We start from the raw sequence: 20936 nt of genomic DNA on the forward strand, positions 1-20936 counted from the left end.
GGACAGGCTCTGAGAAAGCCAAGAGGGAGGTACGCATGGGTGTTGGCTATTGTGACCCAGTAACTTCGTGCATGGACCAAGGTAAGGGAATTTAATTCTTGCCTTGGGGATCGGTTGAGACTCTTGAGTGTGTGTGACTGAGATGCACTTCTGTGTGAAGTGAGTGTGAAGTCCTGATTTGCCGTTCCATTGTCCTGCGAGGGGCACAGCCAGAGATGGACAAAGTGGCTGTGTTGGTGAAAGGAAGAGTCTCGGAAGGGAGTTGTTGGTGTACGGTACTCGGTGCACTTGATGAAGTGCCAGCAGTACACCCCTATTAATCCGAGAGATAGGAGCGTAGTACTCCGGAGGGATTGAACCCAAAATCCAAGAATCAGGGTTTGGTAACCTATGAGCTGGGTAGTTCACAGTAGCATTCTGGAGGGATGGTAATAGGAGTTTCCGAGAACGGGAAAAAGGTCCCCGAAATTATGCCTAGAGATAGCCCCTTGGGAGAAATGCTTCAAAATTGGAAAACCAACCCCAAAACTAGGGACAAAGACATGAAAAAGATGTTTAGATACTGTACTCAACTTTGGCCTAGAGAGCCTTTACAGGGAAAATCAGTATTTTGGCCAAAATACGGATCTGACAAAGACTGGATCTGTCAGATTCTGATTTCATATGTAAAGAATAAAACTCTCTTGTCAGAGGAAGAAACAGAATATGTTGCTTGTTGGTCACGAGAGGTCAGTCTATTGCTGGCAAAGAAAGATTTGGATCAGGAGGAGGAGGAATCAGAAAAGAGAGCTAATCGATGGGATCTCCTAGAGAATCTACCCCCTCCATACAACCCTAATGTAGTACAGGAGGTGTCAGGCATTTCTCCAGAAGAGCAAGAGAAGACTCATAGAGTCATTTCACAGGAAGGAGGGCATGCTGGGCTCGGAAGGGAGTTAGAACAATGTAAGAGGGATATTGAAAACTTTCCTTTCCCTGACACTGACTGCACACACACCTCTATGTACCCCCTACGGGAGATCCCACTGGGACAGGGGCAGATAGGTTGTGTAAACTCCCCACTAACTAGCGCAGAGGTCAGGAATTTCAAGAAGGAAATGAAATCCTTAATTGAGGATCCTATAGCAGTAGCAGAACAATTGGACCAATTTCTGGGTCCTAATCTGTACTCATGGATGGAATTAATGTCCATCATGTGTATATTGTTTACTGGAGAGGAAAGGGTTATGATCAGACGAGCTGCTATGCAAGAATGGGAAAAGAATAATCCCCCTGGACGTCTTGGGATAGTGCCAGCAGAGCAAAAATACCCAGTGGAAGACCCTAACTGGGACTGTGATAATGCACAATGTAGGCAAAACATGAAGGACTTGCGAGATATAATAATAGCTGGAATTAAGGAGGCAGCACCTAAGTCCCAGAATCTTACTAAGGCATTTGAGATTCAGCAGAATAAGAATGAATCCCCTAGTGATTTACTGGAAAGGCTTAGAGACAGGATGAGAAAATACTCAAGAATGAATCCTGAGGATCCTGTAGCCCAAGGGTTCCTTAAGGTAAATTTTGTAACTAAGGCACGGCCAGACATACAGAAAAAACTTTGAAAGACAGAAGGATGGGATACAAGAGCCCTGGAGGAGCTCTTACAAGAGGCTCGGAAGATATATGTTAGGAGGGAAAGTGAGGAAGAAAAACAGAAAGCTAGGTTAATGGTTTCCACAGTGGATTGTGTAGTGAAACAAAGATTGGATAATAGGGGGAGGAAAACAGAAGAGAGGTTGGGCCCTGGAGGGTGGCAGAGAGAAGGAGAATTCCGAGGATATCAATCTAGACCTCAATCAGAGAATAGTGAAAAGAGGTGTTTTAGGTGTGGAAAGCTAGGACATATAAAGAAGAACTGTCCAGAGTGGGAGAGAGAGAAGAAGCTACAAGCTGCTTTAAATTCAGAATAGGGGTGTCAGGGGTTCTTGAAAAATTGGTTCCACCAGGAGCCCTTGATAAATATGAAAGTGGGACCTGAGAGGGGAGGAGTTGTATTTTTCATTGATACTAGGGCAGCTCGGTCATCGCTGGCTCATAAAGTGTCAGGACTCAAATTAAGTGATGAGACTCTAACAATAACAGGGGTAGAGGGGACGGGGATGACAGTACCACTTTTTGAAAATACTGAATTGAGATAAGGGAATAAGACAATAACAGGACAACTATTGCATGTACCTGATGCAGGGACTAATTTATTGGGGAGAGATCTTGTGATGAAATTTGGAATACAAATCACAACCTGTCAGGAGGGAATTACAGTATTAATGAATGTGTTACCTGAGACAGATGAGAAAGATATAGATCCTGTGATCTGGGCAAAGGAAAGGAACAGGGGGGGACTGAAAATAACCCCTTTAAAAATAAAGTTGAGGGAAAAATATGAGACCAGAAGACAGAAGCAATATCCAGTTCCTTTTGAGGGCGTTTCAGGCCTTAAACCTGTGATACAAGGATTATTGAAAGCTGGGTTGTTGGAACCATGTATGTCGCCCTTCAGTTCTCCTATTCTGCAAGTAAGGAAGCCTGATAGCTCCTACTGATTAGTCCAGGACTTGAGAAAAATTAATTAAATAGTACAAAAATGACATCCAGTGGTTCCAAACCCATATACCTTGATAAGTAAAATCCTAAATGAAGATAAACGGTTCAGTGTCATACATCTAAAAGACGCCTTTTGGTCTTGTCCCCTGGATCCGGAGAGCAGAGATATATTTGCTTTTGAGTGGGAAGATCCTGAGAGTGGGCAAAAAGAACGGTATCAGTGGACGGTTCAGCCTCAGGGGTTTGCAGAATCACCAAATCTGTTTGAGCAAGTTTTGGAGCAAATATTCGAACACTTTCAGCCACCAGAGGGAGTATCGCTCCTACAATATATAGATGATCTATTCTTGTCAGGACCAGAAAAAGCAGAGGTTAAAAAGGCTAATTTGAACTGCTAAATTTTCTAGGAAAACAGAGACTGAGAATCTCAAAGAATAAACTACAGTATGTAGAAAAAAAAAGAAGTTAAATATTTGGGACATCTAGTCTCTGAAGGAAAACGTAAAATCACCCCAGGAAGAATTCAGGGAATTGTTGAATTACCCTTACCCAGAACAGAGAGGGAATTGAGAAAATTCTTAGGGGTGGTGGGAAATTGCAGGCTCTGGATAGAAGCATATGCTCAGAAAAACCAAAGGACTATATCTTAAATTATTAGATGAGGAACCCAATACCCTCGAGTGGACTGCTGAAGAAAAAGAATTAATAGAAGAATTAAAACAAAATTTAGTTACAGCACCAATCCTGGCTCTCCCTGCACTGAACAAACCTTTCCAGCTCTTCGTTAACATAGATCAAGGGGTAGCCCTGGGAGTGCTAACCCAGGAATGGAGAGACAAACATCAGCCCGTGGCATATCTATCTAAGCTACTAGATCCAGTATTTTGGGGCTGGCCAGAATGTATTCAGGCAGTACCAGCGACTGCTCTTCTGGTAGAAGAGAGCAGAAAATTGACCCTTGGGGGACTCTTGATAGTCAGTACCCCACATCAAGTAAAAAATATTCTGACCCAAAGGGCTGGAAGGTGGTTGACTGACTCTAGGATCCTGAAATATGAGACAATATGAATGGAGAAAAATGACTTAGTTCTAACAACTGAGTCTTGTCTGAATCCAGCTACATTCTGTGGAAAGGGGAGGAGGGAAAGAAAAATGTAGAGCATAATTGTTTGAATTTAATTGAGTATCAGACTCAAAGTAAGATCTGACCTGCAAGACACCCCCTTTGAGGAAGGAAAGCTTTTGTTCATTGATGGATCTTCAAGAGTGGTGCAAGGAAAGAGACACAATGGATATGCTGTAGTAGAGGGAGCAAAAGGGGAGGTGAGGGAGATGGGCCGGCTGCCTAATGACTGGTCCACATAGACATGTGAATTATATGCTTTGAACCAAGCATTTCATCTTCTTTATGGAGAAGAGGGAACCATATATACTGATTCAAAGTTTGCGTATGGATTAGTACACACTTTTGGAAAAATTTGGGAGGGGTGAGGGTTAATCAACAGCAAAGGAAAGGAATTGGTTCACGGAGAATTAATCAGACAAGTCCTAGAAAATTTACTACTACCCACTGAAATTGCAATAGTGCATGTTAGAAGTCACTAGAAGGGGAAATCAATCATAGTTCAAGGCAACCAAGCGGCAGATAAAACAGCCCGTGAGGCTGCTTTACAATCAACAGTTATTATGAATTATCTTGTGCCCGAGGTACCACGTCCTCCCCCAGAACAAATATTCAGTGAAAAAGAAAAGGAAACCCTTAGGAACTTAGGGGCCATGGAGTCCAAGGGAAGGTGGACCCTTCCAGATGGGAGAGAAGTATTAAACAAAGCAGTGACAAGAGAAATTTTAATCATCCTGCATCAAGGGAGTCACTGGGGAGTACAAGCCATGTGTGATGCTGCGCTATGAAAATACGTAAGCATAGGGATGTATACTCTGGCTAAACAGGTCTGTAGGGGGTGTGTAGTATGCCAGAAAGTGAATAATAAGGCTATCAGAAACCGGCCTAAAGGGGGAAGACAGCCGGGGATTTGACCATTTCAAAGTATTCAAGTAGATTTTACAGAACTCCCGAATGTAGGGGAAATCAAGTACTTGTTAGTGTTAGCAGACCATTTAACTGGGTGGGTAGAAGCATTTCCATCAGTATCTGCAAATACGGTAGCCAAGGTAATTTTGGAACACATAATCCCTAGATATGGAGTAGTAGAACATATTGATTCGGATCAAGGTAGTCATTTCATTTCACACATATTACAGAAACTAAAGCACACTTAGGGATTAAATGAGAATTTCATACTCCCTGGCACCCATCGTCATCAGGAGAAGTACAAAGAATGAATCAGACAATAAAGAAACACCTCACTAAATTGGTCTTAGAGACTCAACTCCCTTGGACTAAATGTTTGCCTCTGGCACTTCTCTGAATCTGTACAGCACCGAGAAAGGATGTGGGGGTTTCTCCATATGAAATGTTATTTGGGTTACCATATCCAGGAAAGAAAAATGAGGTACCGCAGTTTGAAACTAAAGATATGTTTCTTAAGAATTATATACTCGGATTGTCTTCCTCACTATCGTCTCTCAGGATGATCTCGTCAGGATCCGAGGACTGCTAGCGCAGATACCACCTCTGGAATTTCCGATACATCCATTCCAATCTGGAGACTGGGTCCTCATCCAGACCTGGAAGGAGGCAAAACTGCAACCTGACTGGGAAGGACCGTTCCAAGTACTTCTGACAACAGAAACAGCTGTCAGGACGGCTGAGGAAGGTTGGACTCACTTCACTCGAGTAAAACTCTCCACTAGCCCTGCAGCATGGGAAACTGTTGCCATGGAGGATCTTCTAAAGATAAAAAATAGAAAGAAATTATAAATAAACTAATCTGTAATTTCTCCTTAACAGTTATAGGTAGGGAGGTGTTTAGGCTATATATATTTGTATTTCTAGCAGGACATATCCTATTCTTCACTATAGTAACTATATAGAGATTTAGGAGTTAACAATGATGCGGGGGAGAGACCAATTAGTAGTTTTGATTTTGACAGTGATCCCCTTCAAAGACTGTCTTAGTCAACTGATTGCTTGGGAAAAGGATGACCTGCAGAAGGGAGTGGGAGGATACCCTGTTAAGATGTGGGTGAATGTAACAAGGAGAGAAACGCCTCAGACTGTCACATTCGATGCTTGCAATGTGATAGCCTGCGGGGGCTTAAGTGCCCAACGATGATTGAGTCATGAAGATAAATACCTGTGTCCTGAATTAGGCATGAATAAGAGATCTCCTTGTGAGTGATGGAACTATGCCTATCAAGGCAGAACATATACCCAAGGGATATTTGATTCGTTGCAATCACACACCCTAAAAGAACGGATTAGTATGTTTAAGGGCATTGTCCAACCAGACTGCCAGGCCTTGCAGTGTAATCCGGTGACAATAATAATTAGCAAGGCCGATAGCCTTGTTAACATCACCTTTGGCATTGGAATAAACATACGAGGAAAAGACCCAGTAGCTAGATTCAGAATAGCTGTATGGGATTCATTACCTGATCATACTCAAAATGTCCAGGATAAGAAAAAGGGAGTGAAAAATCTTCCTAAAAATCCTGCAGCCGTAGCAATTAGAGAAATAAAAGATCTCAGACAAACATTTGAAATTGAGACAGGATACGGAGATGTGAATGCCTGGGTAGAATGGATTAAGTATACTGTCCAGAGTCTCAATCGCAGCAGCTGCTATGCTTGTGCACCAGGGCGGCCTGTAGCTCAGGTAGTACCCCTTCCTCTGGGGTGGACCAAGGATTCACAAGGGATGCAATGTATGATTGCCCTGTACCAGGAGAAAACTGCCTGGGGAAATGAAGCCTGTAAATCTCTCTCCCTATTGTTTCCCCCGATATCGGAGATGGATGCCAAAATCCCTCCTGCATTTTCTCTGGCCATAGGTAACCATACAGCTTGTCTCTCAAGACAGGGTGTGAAGGCTACCAGGCCCATAGGGAATTTCTCACTTTGCAGTGAAACCTTGGATGTTACGAAAGATTTAGCAGGGAACTATTCAAGGCTGGGAATCCCTAGAGCAGATCTCTGGTGGTATTGCGGTGGAAAGATCTTACAGTCCACTCTCCCATCTAATTGGGGAGGTACCTGTGCACTTGTTCAATATGGCTATACCGTTCACTCTGGCATTCGAGAAGGATCTATTACACACTCACAAAAGGGACAAAAGGAGCCTAGGAGTCTCATTTGATGATGATGCAATATATATAGACTCAATTGGGGTGCCCAGTGGTGTCTCTGATGAATTTAAGGCTAGAAATCAAATTGCTGCAGGATTTGAGTCACTATTCTGGCGGGTGACAATTAACAAAAATGTAGATAGGATAAGCTACATCTATTACAATCAGCAGAGATTTATAAACTATACAAAGGAGGAAAAAAAGGGCATTGCAGAACAATTGAATGCTACAAACAGGATGGCCTGGGAGAATAGGATCGCCCTAGACATGATATTAGCTGAAAAAGGGGTGTGTGTGTAATGTTGGGTACTCATTGCTGTACTTTCATCCCAAATAACACAGTCCCAGATGGCACAATAACTAAAGCATTACGGGGGCTTACTACTCTTGCTAATGAATTAGCAGAAAATTCAGGAATAGATAATTCTCTCACTGGATGGTTGGAGTCCAGGTTTGGCAAATGGAAAGAGATGATTGTGTCCATATTTACTTCTTTGATTGTGGTAGCAGGAGTCCTGACAGCCATTAGTTGCTGTATCATCCCCTATGTGAAGGGATTGGTACAGCGATTAATCGAAACTGCGCTGCTGAAGCAAACAATAATGGAGCCACCACCATACTCGGATAAAATGATGGTATTAGAAGAAATGGAGAATGAAGAAAGTGAAGAAGAAGTTTTTAGAATCGTACCTTAGAAAAGAATTGCAGAAATCAACATTGTAAAAGAAAAAGAGGGGGGAACTGTGGAAAGTGCAAATGTTGTTTCTGCACTGGATATTGAAAAGGGCAATTGATCTAAAGAAGTAAGCTGTAGCATACCCTTAGAAATAGCTGATGTGAAAAGTAGAAATACCGTATACATATTAGTAACATATTTTAGAAACATAGTTACCGAATTACGTGACAAATTCTTACTCCCAAAGCTGAGATAGACTTTAAATGTTCTAAACAGTGTGGGTACAGTGTTCTGAACTAGGAAACATACTTTAGGTTGTTCATTAGGCCAGCAGAAGTGAAATACATTTAATGAGCTTTCAAGGACTCCGGGCCTTTACACAAAGCAGAACTGTCCCACTCTGTGGGAATGTTAGGATGCCATAGGCAGGCTCCAAGATACTCCCCTCTATCCTCCTTCCAAGCTTATTTCTATGCAAGGACAGATAAATGACCAGAACAATGACCCAGTGTAAAGGGCACAAATGCTAGGGGGTAATTAAACAATTAAGAGGTTGCGTTTATGTTTATGTTGTAAAGCAGGCATCTGAAAGTTATGACCAGATGTTTGTTAAGAAAGCAATTGTTAGAAGGCAATTAATCAATTAAGATATTTGTGTCTGGGCGGCAAAGATTTGTGTTCACTTGGTATTTGTATGATTAGTGAAGCGTCGCGAAAGATTGTGAACCTGCAGTACTCAGCCAATGAGGACCCAGGGGAGAGAGAGATAAGCGTCGGGCAATAGGGGATAAAAGATAGAAGACTGTTTTCTGTGTGTGCTCCTGCTTGCAGGAGGCTCAACATTGCAATTGCGAATAAAATCTGCTTTATCAGAGATACTGTCCTGGAAAACTATTTGGATATTTCCAACACCTCCATCAGGAAGCCCTGCTGGAATAACTACTCTCCAGCATACCTTCAGCAGTCAGTGTGACTGACCAGGTCCGATCCTCCTCGTTGCCTCCCTTATCATTTGTTGGTCAAGATTGTGATGCTGTATGCTCTTAATTATAACTTTCTCCTTTCCTTATTATTGTTTTTCCTTATTCTCCACTAGAAATGTCCGTGAGCAGAGAGCCTTAAAGAAGTTGATACTCTACCTCAACATTTCTTACTTTTCCCCTTGTTTGTCCAGGAACAAATAAACAGTTCTAAAAAGAAATAAAATTGTGTAGCATCGTTTCTCAATATAAACTTCAAATAATAAAAAAAAAAGCTTCTACAGAATCGGCTGCAGAAGTATTTATTAATTGAATATGTAAGAACCACATGGATGTATATGGAAGAAGAGGGAAATACAGGCAAAGTAGGCAGATTTGTGCGATTTTTACAACGCTGGAATAGCAGATTGGAATAGAAATAGGGAATAATGTTTTGTGCTGACTAAGATAACTGAGAGCCTGGACAGGAGTGCCTTGATGGGAAAAAGTGTTGTGGGAAGTATGTGCCAGAGGTATTTTCTAGCAAGAATGAGCATCTCTTTTTGTATCTCTGAACACAGAGATTGTCTCCTTTGAATTTCTCACTCAAGCAATCCCTTCAGGATCCTCAGTTTTCTCTGCTTTGATGTTATCTATCCAGATTAGTACAAGTGCAGATAGCATTAATATGGGTGTAACCGTCTTCAAATCATGTACCCAGTAGTATCCCATTAGCTTCTTTCAGTGCTTCAGCATAGTAGGAAATAGAAAAATCTTTTCAGGAAAGCATCATGCAATCTCCAGCACATGGAGAGTGATTTAAAAATATTGGCAATCTTGATTTTATCCAATTCTGGTACTCTGAGAAAAGCATAATAGATCTCAGCTAAGCTCTGATCCATTGCCCAGAAACATCAAAACGTGAGGTAACCAAAATCCCTAATAAGAAACAAGACTGATGATGTGCAAGACATAAAAAACTCAGCCTCTTCCCCATCTGCCATGGCTGCTCAAAACTAACAGGAATAAAAAGCAGTAAAAAGATAGTAGTTACAGAAATAAGAAATTATGATTCCTATACATATTTCTGGGGCATAAATTTTAAGGTAAATCCATTGTGGATTTCTTGCTTGCTAAGCCCATCTGATTTTGTCTTTACATTTTATACTAGAAAATGCATTTGTCTACAAAGGTAAATAAAAGGTATACTTTCCTACATGATGCTCCCCAGCTAAGTTAGACAAGTTCAAGAAAGACTGAGTTTCTATATCATCTCCAGCTTTTGGGGGAAATGTTGTCTTTGTATTAAGTTCAGCCGATCTCTTTCTGGTCTGGACTGTACTACAAGAGAGACTTTTGTAGAATTAGTTACATGAGAGGTGTATCACACCAATACTTTCTTTTTATTCTCTGTCTCCTTGCTTTTTTCCCTTATTTTTCTAGCAGTGATTCTTTTTTAAATTTCTGGTTTGAAAGATGAAATAGTAAAAGCACAGTTATTTTCAAGATGGGTGGAGCACATTGGTAGGCAGGAGCTGATTTGCACAACCTTTTTGTGTTGCTTTTATCTTTCTATCTGCAATGTTGATGTCTGTGATCTGTAAAGACAAACTAGAATAAGTTGTATAAAGATGATGGTCTGGCTGTGATGGTTGGCTGAGGGGGAGGATGCAGCACTGCGCGCGTGGATCGTCAGCTCTGGAGTAAAACTGAGACTTTGCGGACTCATCTTTTCTACCTTTATTTTTAACTAAAGAGGCTGCTAGTGCCACTGAGGGCGCAGCCTCTTGCAGGGCTGCTCTGTGTCACCATCACCGTCAGCCCTTCTCTTAGGGGGCCGCTGGGGCCCAACATGGGAGCAGCCAGGAGCTGAGGTGCCGCTGCCCTGAGCGGCGGGACCTGCCGCTGTGCCCCGCTCCATCTCCTCGTTGGGCTCCTCCGGTTCCTCAGGATGTGAGCAGCGAGGCAGTGATTGGGGCAGCCACGAAGGACAGCCTGTGGTATGCTGGGCAGGTCCTGCATGTTGAGACTTGCGGGCCGTGAGGTGAGGGTCGCTTGTAGGGAGGCTGCAGGGCTGGGAGCGGCCACAGGGCCGTACTGCTGCTCCCTGGACACGTTGGCACCTTGGAGGCCCAGCTGCCTGAGGGCCTCCTCACCGCAGTGGCACACAACGGTGTCGATGAGTGCCTGGATGAGTGCCTCTGCTCTGTCCTCCAGGACAGGCAACACCTCCCGGACCAGGGCCTCGCTGTCCAGCCCAACGTTGCACAGAGCATTCAGGATGATGCTCTCAGTTGGCAATGTCGGCCACCACTGTGCCCCAAAGATGACTGTCAGCGCTTGCCGCAGCCAGGGCAGCACAGGGTCCAGGATCTGCTGGTGCTGCCTGAACAGAGCTGCCCAGATCTCAGGCAGGAGACCTCCCACTGTAGGCTCATCCTCTGCCTCCTCAGCCTGCAGCTCCTCTGCTTCCTCAGCTTCCTGTTTGTCTGCTTCATCAGCTTGCAGCTGCTCTGTCTCCTCTGCCTCCTCATCATCTGACTCCTTGGCCCGCTGCTCCTCTGTCTCCTCTGCCCACTGCTCCTCCACCTCATCTGCCCACTGCTCCACTGTTTCCTCAGCCTCCTCTTCATCTGCCTTCTGAGCATCCTGCTCTTCTGTCTCCTCACTCTTCTGCTCCTCTGGCAGTGGCAGAAAAGGCAGAGGGGACGGCAAAGGGGACAGCGAAGGAGATGGCAAAGAGCTGTGGGGGCTGTAGCCAGGAGCGATGCCTGCCTGGAAGCAGGCGGGTACAGGCTGTGCTGGGGGCCAGGTAATGAAATCCAGGCCATCATTGTCGTCCCACTCAGCGACCTTGATGACAGTCATGACTGTCCTGCAGAGCGGGCAGCTGTTGCTCTGCTTGGCCCACCACAGGATGCAACCCAGGCAGAACTCGTGGCAGCAAGGTACCACATAGGCCACGTCCTCTCACTCATCACGGCAGATGGGACACATCCATGCCTGCTCAGCTGCCATGATGTTCACTCTATGGCCTGCTGGGGACTGAAGGTGAGGATCTGCTCCCCCTTACCAGCACCAGCACAGTGATGAAAGTTGCGCATTGCAAGAAGGGAGAAAGGCCATGGTCAGTCACCATCCCAGGGTCAGGCAGAAGAAATATCCCAGTCCCTCAACAGAAACCCCTCCTGGTCCCATGCCTGGGCTGCCCCACACCCCCACAGAGTCAGCCTCTGTCCCTGGCAGCTCCCCACATCCCAGCGCTCACCCCATTTCCACCCTGGGTGACGTGTCCCCGCCCAGCTCACCTCTGCTGGTACGCGTGCGCCTCGTAGGACCCCGGCTGCCTGAGCCAGACAGGCCAGGGAAATGCAGGTGATGGCTGTAGGGATGGGCACTGGGAGCCGCTGCCCGTAGTCCCAAAGAACAACCCAACACCTGAGCCAAACACTCGTTCCACCTCCAAGCCTCGCACACACGCTCAGCAGGAGTCCAGGCACAAACAAACTGGACCAGGTTCTGCATGTGCCCAAAGGTCCTCAGCGAGGGTGGTGTAGTCACCATCCTTCTCTTGATGTCACCGCCTGTTGCTCTGTGATGTTACCACTGTCCCTCTGCCCACACTGCACTTTGTGTCTAGGACACTGTAAAACTCCTTTATAAGTCAGGAATTCTTGTGCAGCCACTACTGTGGCCATAGTTCTGTGACTGTCATGCTGCCGAAGGTTTCCAGCTGCACTTTGCTGTAGAAGATTGCACGAAAAAATAATAATAATAAAAAAGATAGTAGCAGTTAAAATAAGCATAAAACCCGTGAGGAAACCAGATTTGTTGTTGCTTAGGGTTAAATTTTAGATTATGTCTAATTGCTGGAGAGCCCAGGCTGGAGTAAATCTCAGTCACTGATATCTACTAGACATCAGTGCTCGAAGAATGGATTCGGAGTGATACTCCTGCCATTACATGACTAATGTATAACCTGGCAACTGTTGTGCAGGAAAAGATGAACATCTTTTCTAATTATCTTGATCATAGCTACAAGCTACTTAAGTGTAATGGTTGCAAGGCCTGTTTATGAATAGCAATTAGAACTTTCTTTTTTTTCAGCTCATCTGTCAAGCAGTATGTGAATCACTGGAGGTTATTTATGACTGGATCAGCTCCAAGGATGAAATCCAGGGATTCATTGGCTTGCAGATGAAAAATAGAATATAATGCAGGCAAAAAGTACACTTTTGTGCAAAATGCCATGCTAATTCAGAACCCAGCAGTAAGCGCCCAGATATGTCAGAATGCTGGAATGAAGCACTGGATGCTTCAAGACAGGCCAAAATATTTCCAACCTCCATTTCTTTTCTTCAACCATAATCTTCCCTGCTCCTACTGCATGATGTCTACTATAGTCAACTGCATTCATACGCCATGCATACCCCAGTGCTGTGCAGAGGGCTATGTAATGGAGGGAGGAAGAAAAGTGAAAGTTTCAGAAGAAATATTCTCCCTACCTACAACAGTGTGGTTTGGAAGGTGGCTGTAACCAGGCTAAGCCTGGCTTGTATTTTTCCCTCTGGGCTTTAAGTCTGGTGCAGAGTGCCAAAGAAGGGCTTAGGGAGATTGGTCAATAGGCTGAGCTGCATGCAGCCTATGCCTGAGCTCCTCAGTAAGCCTATGCTAACTGGGAGAACTGTGAAAACTTGGCACCTTGCTAGTGATAAGCGCATGAATATCCAGTCCAGATTCCTAGAGATCTGGGTCATATGCCGTTTGGTTTAGCTTTAGGTATACATTTAGAGTTTGACATACACATCATTTCATTTGAAAGCTATAGACCTTCATTGCTCTGTGATAAGCAAGAAGATAATTTTTGTCTTAGCCACTAGAAGGTTCTGTTTCTCAAAGAAGAAAATTAACTCCAGAATACAGCCAGTCCTGGCTTTTCTTGGAATCTGAATATTAGTAGAGAACGGCTTCAGTGTAATTCCACACGTAATTAACAGCTACATCTAGTTGCCTGACATGGTATTCTGAAGCTCAGTTAATGCAGCTGCACATCTCCTCAATCGCTGATTAAATATTTCCTAGTTAATATCAATTCAGACAATCTTCTGCCCCTTCACTGCACACCAAGATGGCCTCCAGATGATTTTCCCAAGTCACTCTCTCATTAACTCCGTTCTTTTGATTGCTCTTTCCCAGTTACTTCCAACTAGGAATGTCTTTACTTTTCTGTGCAGCCTAGCTTTCCTCAAAGCATAAGCCTTGCTATGAACAGCATAATAAAATAAATGAAGATCACAATTGCCTCAAATGACTCCGAGAAAACAGAATGATTGATGTGAAGCTTCTGAGTGTCATATATAGCACTGAGGTAGTTTGGTTACGGTCTGCTGGAAAAAAAAAAACACCTCACAGTCAATGAGGATGGAGTAAAATAGTACTGTGGTAAGAGAAATGTCTGAGAAGGCTCATTTAAATAGACCGTCTCATAGCTGATTAATCTTCATCACTTAGAATATTTTATAGTAACGTTTCATGAAGGCAGAAAGACCAACAGCAAAAATGAAAACATACTTGGAACTGGCAGGTGGTGTGCTCGGGACAGAGGCATGGATGTGATCCTTGAAGCTGTCAAGTCCCTGGCACATGATTTTGTGGATGCTGAGAATTTACATAGGTTCAAGAAGCAGTCATGTAGGAAAAAGTAATCCATTAAAGGCTCCCAGCTACAAAGACACATTTGACTTGGGAAATCTCTGAGCCACATGTCTCAGGGTCGTGGGATTATATTCCCGTGGGGAACATCAAAATGTATTCCCCTCTTTGCAAAGTCTTACCTAGATGTTCTCTGCTGGCTGCTGCCAACCACAGGATGCTGCAGTAGATGGACCTGGTGCCTGAGTGAAGCATTAGCATTTTAAATGCTGACTGTCCTAATAATGTTTTTTTCTATGTATGGCATGCTATTTTTCAGGCACATTCATCTATAAGCAGCAAACCATGTTAACACAAAGGTATTGCACAGCTTTGTTTTACACGGTCACTTCTGAGTAGGTGTAAACCAGTGAAAATTCTCACTGCTCTTGAAAGGCTCCCACTGCAGTTGCAATGGCAGCCAGAGTAGAAAGAGTAAATTGGCTTTTATTTCTGCTTTAAGATGATAGGGTCACTTAGCAAACCAATAATACGTGCTACACATCCAGGAGAGAAAAAGCTCTCACTCTGGCAATTGCTCACTAAAGATCAAGAAATGATGCCTACATTTTGTGGTCAAAATAAACACGTAGGAAAAAGATCTGTGATACGAAGCATTGAAGGGCTTTACTTACTGAGAAGATAACCTCTCCAGACGTGCACATGGAATTCGCACAATGGAAGCACGGCCACTGACTGGCTCTTGGGAGCAGATTGATTTTTAAGTAGGGGGTGTTTGCAAGGTTCAAAGGGAACTTGCTAATAGGAGGTTGCTGAAGAAAGCATGTATATCGATTGTGTTAGGTGCAGAAAGACCTTTTGTGCTACCTCAGACTTGAAGTGCTCTTCATATGCTGCTATTGTACATGATCCTAAGTAGTCTGAGTAAACTCTTGAAAACTTTGATGAGGAAGACACTTCTTTTAGCTGTTAGTAAGTGGAAACTGGAGAGAGGAAGAGTATTTCTTAGGCTTTACTCCGTGTGTTCATACACATTCACATAGAGAAAACTGCTGTATACATAGGGTAGATTTATTTTAACCACCCAAATTAGTGATCACCTCCCCCCCAGGCAGAGATAGTGGTGGTGGTGGGGTTACCCACTTGGTGCTTGGATACTGAGTAAGCCAGGGAGAGGCATCTTTATAGAAAAACTGAACAACAGGTCTTTTTGCAGTATTTCCTATTCACTCTCAGCTTGTGGAGCGAGTCACATCTCAGGGCCAGCTGCTCTGAACAGAGTTTTATGGAGGTGCTCACTGCAGATGCTCAGCCTCACCAGGCACAGAGCAGGATCCTCTGCCTGAACAGAACCCCGTGGCTCAGTCCCTGGTCCCTTCACATTTCAGCGTCTCCTCAGGACTGAGAAGGAGGAACAGCCGCCGACATGAACGCTGCAAAACGTGGTGGTGAATACAGCTGTTAAACAGTGGATTCTTGTCGGCAAGAACTGTGCTAACACATTAGTCAAGAGAGAGAGGTAAAAACAGCTGTGCCAAAGAGATGGATGCTGTAGAAATGCAGAATTGCCCAAGATCTCAGCCTCGTGCAGATGAAACTTTTCCCTGCCACAGCACTTATCCACACTTAAGCATGCTGCTGAACCAGGCTGGGTTCAATCAGTTGCAGGGCCTCACACATAAGCAGGCCGAGTTGGCCCCAGCCATAGGTCAGACAAGAGCTCCTCCACATGTGGCCTCAGATGGGGACAGGAAGAAGAGGAGCACGGCTGCTACAGGCTATGGGGAGGTGGGCTCTGCCCTGTGCTGAACATGGCAGCCGTGCTGCTCTGGTCTCTCCCGGTGGCCCCGGCCCCTTGGCACTACCCTTGGCTCCCACCCTCTGCCCTGATCAATGGCTCTCTTAACAGAGCCTCACTTCTCTTCCCCTCCCTTTGTGAATTTAAATTTTGCTCTCCAGCACTGCTGACGTCCTCCTGGCCCACCTCTTGGTTCCCCCGCCTTCAAGCCCACTTCCCTGCGCTATAAAAGCCACAAGCCCCCAGCATCTGCCCTGCTTTTGCTGGGAGCAGTGCATCCTGAGGAGCAGCCCTGCTGCACACAGGTGAGTGACTCCTGCTACCTGCTTCGGCACCTCTCTCCTGTGGATTTCCTTTTTATTTCAGCTTTTACTTTTCTCCACTAATGTACATAACTGTGCTTGTTGCTGAGCATTTTGTCCAGCGTTGGCAGCGAAGCAGGCAGTGCTGAGGAAACACGGCTCTGCAGGGACGGTGCCCACTGGAGCCTGCAGCATGGTGGTGATGGGAGCCCTGCTCCCAGGCCTACAGTCACCCCACGTTTAAGCTCTGGCAGAGGTTTCCACCACTGCTTTCAAGCGTGAAAGCCGGTTGGTTTGCATTGGAGGAAGATCTGCAGTTGCTGGTCTCGAGTAAGATGCTGCTTTAGGGTTTAAAGAATGTATAGCACTTTGTCTTCTGAAGACATCCACAATCATTTAGATCTGATGGAACTGCAGCAGAGCACAGGTTCAGTGTGCTGTGAGCCTGGTGCCCAGGAGGAGGGCTGGGACGGCCAGGCTGCCCCCACACTGCTTGGGGCTGAGACTCGGCCAGAGCTGAGAAATGGGACCTAGGTTTAGTGACTTCCTTGTGAGCTTAACTGGAAATAGAAATGAGTGCTTCACTGTAACTTTACCAGTGACTTGAATATGCTCTAACTTTCTTCTCTGATGTTGCTCGAAGTTGCCAGACTGCTCTTATAAATATCGCTCAGCCAAAGTGTAAAGGCTCTGCACAGGGACTGAGCAGAAGTGGCAGGTTCACTGAATTGGCAGAAGTGCCAACTTTGTGCTTTGATCCAGGAGCAAAACTGTTCCTGAAATTTTTGTGTCATGTTTGGTTGAAACTGGTGCATTTTTAAAGCTTTTTGGTGATCATTTAATGGTTAGAAATGAGGAGCAGGCAAGGAGACCATGTCAAGTCTTGTTTTTACAGTTTTCCCTTTAGAAGAAGGCTGGCAGGCTGTGGGATCAGGAAAATCCAGACCTGAGGAGTTCACAGGGCCAACACAAAGATCTGTGAGCAGGTAAACAGGGTTTTGTACTTCTCTTTTGTGCCTAAAGAAAGGTGGAGCTGGGGTTAGAGCTGCTTGGCATCGTTTGGGGTCAAGTTGGTGGCATCACCTCTGCCTCAGTTTCTCCCCATATAAGCAGAGGTAGAAAAATTAGAAGGAGGAAGAATTAGGGAGGATTGGAGATGCCGAGCCCCCTGATTATTTCGGCATTGCACGTTACTCAGAGGAGAGCCACGTGCTTCATTGAAACCCTATCCAGGTCAGGGGGGCAAACTGAACGTTTAACATACTGCAGCAGTCTGGGAAGTGTCCCGGCTGGCTGATTCAGGCAGAGGACCAGTTGTTGGATGCTGAGACACAGCACTGCTCAGGAAAAACTGTGTGCTAAAAGCTCTTCCTTTTATTTTTGCCATTTACCACCAATGAGTTCCCAGAAAAACTGTACACAAAACCAGACAGCAAGTAATTCAGCTGCGTAAGCACACGGGAGAGATTCCTTAAGCACCTTCATTTTTGTGATGTACACCAGCTGGAATTGGTGCACAGAATGCATCCCATGTTCTTTTACACACAAAGAACATTTAGTGCTGGTTGCCTCTGTGATACTCAGTGTAAAAAATCAACTCACAGTTCTGTTAAAATTACTGGTTAAAATCACTTTCCTCTAAGCTGCCTGCTAAGCAACTGCCAGAGTGGGGAAAAAATACACCTGCACTGAACACTAGGAACTAAGGAGCTTTTGACTTTGAATTGCAATGAAGGACATAGTCAGATTCTGTTTTTTTTCTTTTGTTGCCCTTGCAGCATGCTTGGGAACAACTTGTATCAAGAGTTTTTCATTCTTGCTCTGCCCACACTGAGTGAGCTAAAATTTGAGCATAACAGTGCTGAGGCAGAAACAGGGGGAAAATCCCATCTTTACACAGGGAGCAGCTTCTGTGTGGGCATAGCCAAGAGCTTTTCCTATAGCTCTGTACCTGTACATCTTTAAGTGACGCTTAAGCAAGCAGGCTTCCCCCAACTTCCACTGGCAGAAGCTCCAGACTTCAGTTGATTTTGCACAAGGTAGGCTCCTAGCATTACAACTGGGAGAAATGTGATGAAGCTTGACCAAAATGTCACACATACGGGGTGTAGTGGTAAGTAAAGGCCAGAATCAGGCACCTTGAGGATGCTGTTTTCCCCACCCAGCACCTTCTGGCGGTTGCATCTAGATGCATTTACAGGACTGGGAGAACTAACAGTGGAAACGAAACTGGAAATCACACTTTTGCCTGCTATCTGTGAAAGCTGAGATAGGAAGATAATTTCCTTTCAAGAAGATTTTCTAATGTATTTAGATGTAAAGATACTGTTTAAAGTATAAATGTGAAAGGGGAAAGGGTGATGGAGATAGTGGCCAGAACATACTGATGTCCAGTGCCCACAGTCATATGAAAGGCCATGAGGACGGTCAGCGGCAACCTCAGGGCCAGGATTCTATGTCCTGTGAAGCTGTGCCATGGGCTTTCATGGATATTGAGGGAAAGCTCAAGCTGCACATCTTAACCACATAGATGGTTCACAGCAGTCTTTAAAGAGAAATACTCAGGACATCCCCAGTGTCAGCACTGAGTCATGAAATGGCCCTGATAGGAACATGCAGTCACAGCTGACATCTTCCTTCACCTTGAGAGCTTTGATGTCCCTATGTCCGCTTTCCTCCTCACAGCCTTCCTACCACCACTCCACCATGTGGCATCTGATCCTGTGGACACCGCACCCCAGGTGGTCACCAAAGAACTTAAAGCTGGTCACCATCTACATGCTGGTGCTCCTGGTATCACTCAGCTTTGCTTCGAGACAGAGCAGACCTTTTAAACATCAAATAGACAACAGAAGTAAGTATGACTCTCACCTGATGGAATGTGACGGTGATCCTATGGCCCCTGGTACAGCAAGGGATCAGGGTCAGGCTGCTAGGCAGAGTTCAACTGCAAATCCTTGCAGGTGTTTCTATGGTAAAACAGTGGAGGGAGGTCCTGCTCTTCAATTTACACTTTTAAGAGCATATACAGATCTTAATCTCTACCTTATATCCCTGAATTTGTCAAGGGAAATACTGCAATTGTTGATAAATACCTGAGAACACACTGATGTACAAAGTGCAAGGCAGTTTATATTGACTATTTAAACAACTTATTTTCAGCTATGTTCCACAGATCTGTGACAATTAACATTTACTTTTAAGAAGTAATAAAGCGAGCACCAGTTGCTCAAATGTGCTTAACAGAGATCCTAATTTCTGTCTGGAAACATCACAGAATCATAGAATGGCCTGGGTTGAAAAGGATCACAATGCTCATCAAGTTTCAACCCCTGCTATGTGCAGGGTCACCAATCACCAGACCAGGCTGCCCAGAGCCACATCCAGCCTGGCCTTGAATGCCTCCAGGGATGGGGCATCCACAACCTACAACATCAAATTGTCTGAAAGTCAAAATACAAGTGTCTGAAGCATGCTTGCTCAGAAATACTGTGAAGAACCAAATGGAATGAAGGAGACCGCTGTATGTCCCGAGGAAAAGCTAACATACAATTCAAAGTATTTTTGGGAAAACGTGTATTGTCAAATCTCAGCTTCCCCCCAAGGAGCAATGGTTCATGGTTGAAAGTGCAGTGAGCAAGAAGTACATGTGGGAAGTAAGGCCCACAGGCTCACAGGGGGACATCCCTCTCCTTACAGAGAGAACTGGAGATGTGGGCAGTCTTGGTTTTTAGGTCTTTGAGTCAAAATAAAGAAATGACTTGGGATTTCGTGGGCAGTGGGATGTTAAACACTGTGTGGAGAAACAAAAGTGGATCTTTTGTTTGGTTTTCTGAGTTCAAGCAGCAAAACTCACAGGGGAAAATCCTGCTGCCTTGTGTGAGACTTTTGTGTGACTCAGATACTTCATTATGCACTTGAAGTCCTGTTCCTGACACCCCTCTGTCTGTGGCATGATTTGGCATTTCCTTGGAGTTTTCTTCATTTTCACTGACACTGTACCTTAGTATTATACCTTCTCCACACCTGCTGTAGAACTAAACTAGGCTATAAAGCCAACTATGAATGCATTCCATAGAGAAAAAATATCAACCCAGCACTTTGAATTCCAGGCCCCGAGATTGATCCCTTTTGGTACGTGGGACGTGGCGTTCGACCCATTGGTCGGTTTGGGAAGAGGCAGCTGAGAGGTGGCCGTGGAAGCTTAAGGCCTGTGAGCAGGCGCCTGGATTTCCTCCTGAACGCCTTGTGGGAGCAGGAAGTGTTGGATGCAGAGGACAGTGACTGGTGATGGCTGTGTCCCGAGGCGGTGAACTAACCTCTGCTCTCCGAGTTGCCCCTGCCCTGCACCTCAGGGCTCTGCTTTTGCCTGGCAATCCCATGCTGCTCCTCTCTCTGCTCTGGCAAATTCTTTCAAGAAGAAACACACTGAGGGTAGAGGTAAAAGGCAATGCGTTGATGCCAGCACTAAGTGTAACCATAGCTTTAAAAAGTGTTTTTTCTCTCTTTAATCACCACCATTCCCTTCTCTAAGCTGTGATGATGCTGCACACTGTAACGTTACCCTTACCCAAAATCCAAAGAGCTCCTGTGCTGGGATTTAAACTCAGCAGTGTTATTGTACCATGAAACCCTCCTGTCACATTTTAAAGTCAGTGGCTGTTGGTATGCAAAAATAAAAAGCAATGGTTGGATGAAAGAAAAAAGGCTCTCGTTAC

The 20936-nt window shown here is 44.8% G+C and overlaps 1 pseudogene; it reads right to left on the reverse strand.

The window, feature by feature from the left end:
* Positions 1-10228: 10228 nt before the first annotated feature.
* LOC146544157 (E3 ubiquitin-protein ligase Topors-like) lies at positions 10229-11484 on the reverse strand (annotated as a pseudogene).
* Between the last annotated feature and the right edge of the window lie 9452 nt (positions 11485-20936).

Source organism: Meleagris gallopavo, chromosome 6, assembly GCF_905368555.1.
Source record: "Meleagris gallopavo chromosome 6, MGAL_WU_HG_1.1, whole genome shotgun sequence".
NCBI classification, from domain to species: Eukaryota; Metazoa; Chordata; class Aves; order Galliformes; family Phasianidae; genus Meleagris; species Meleagris gallopavo.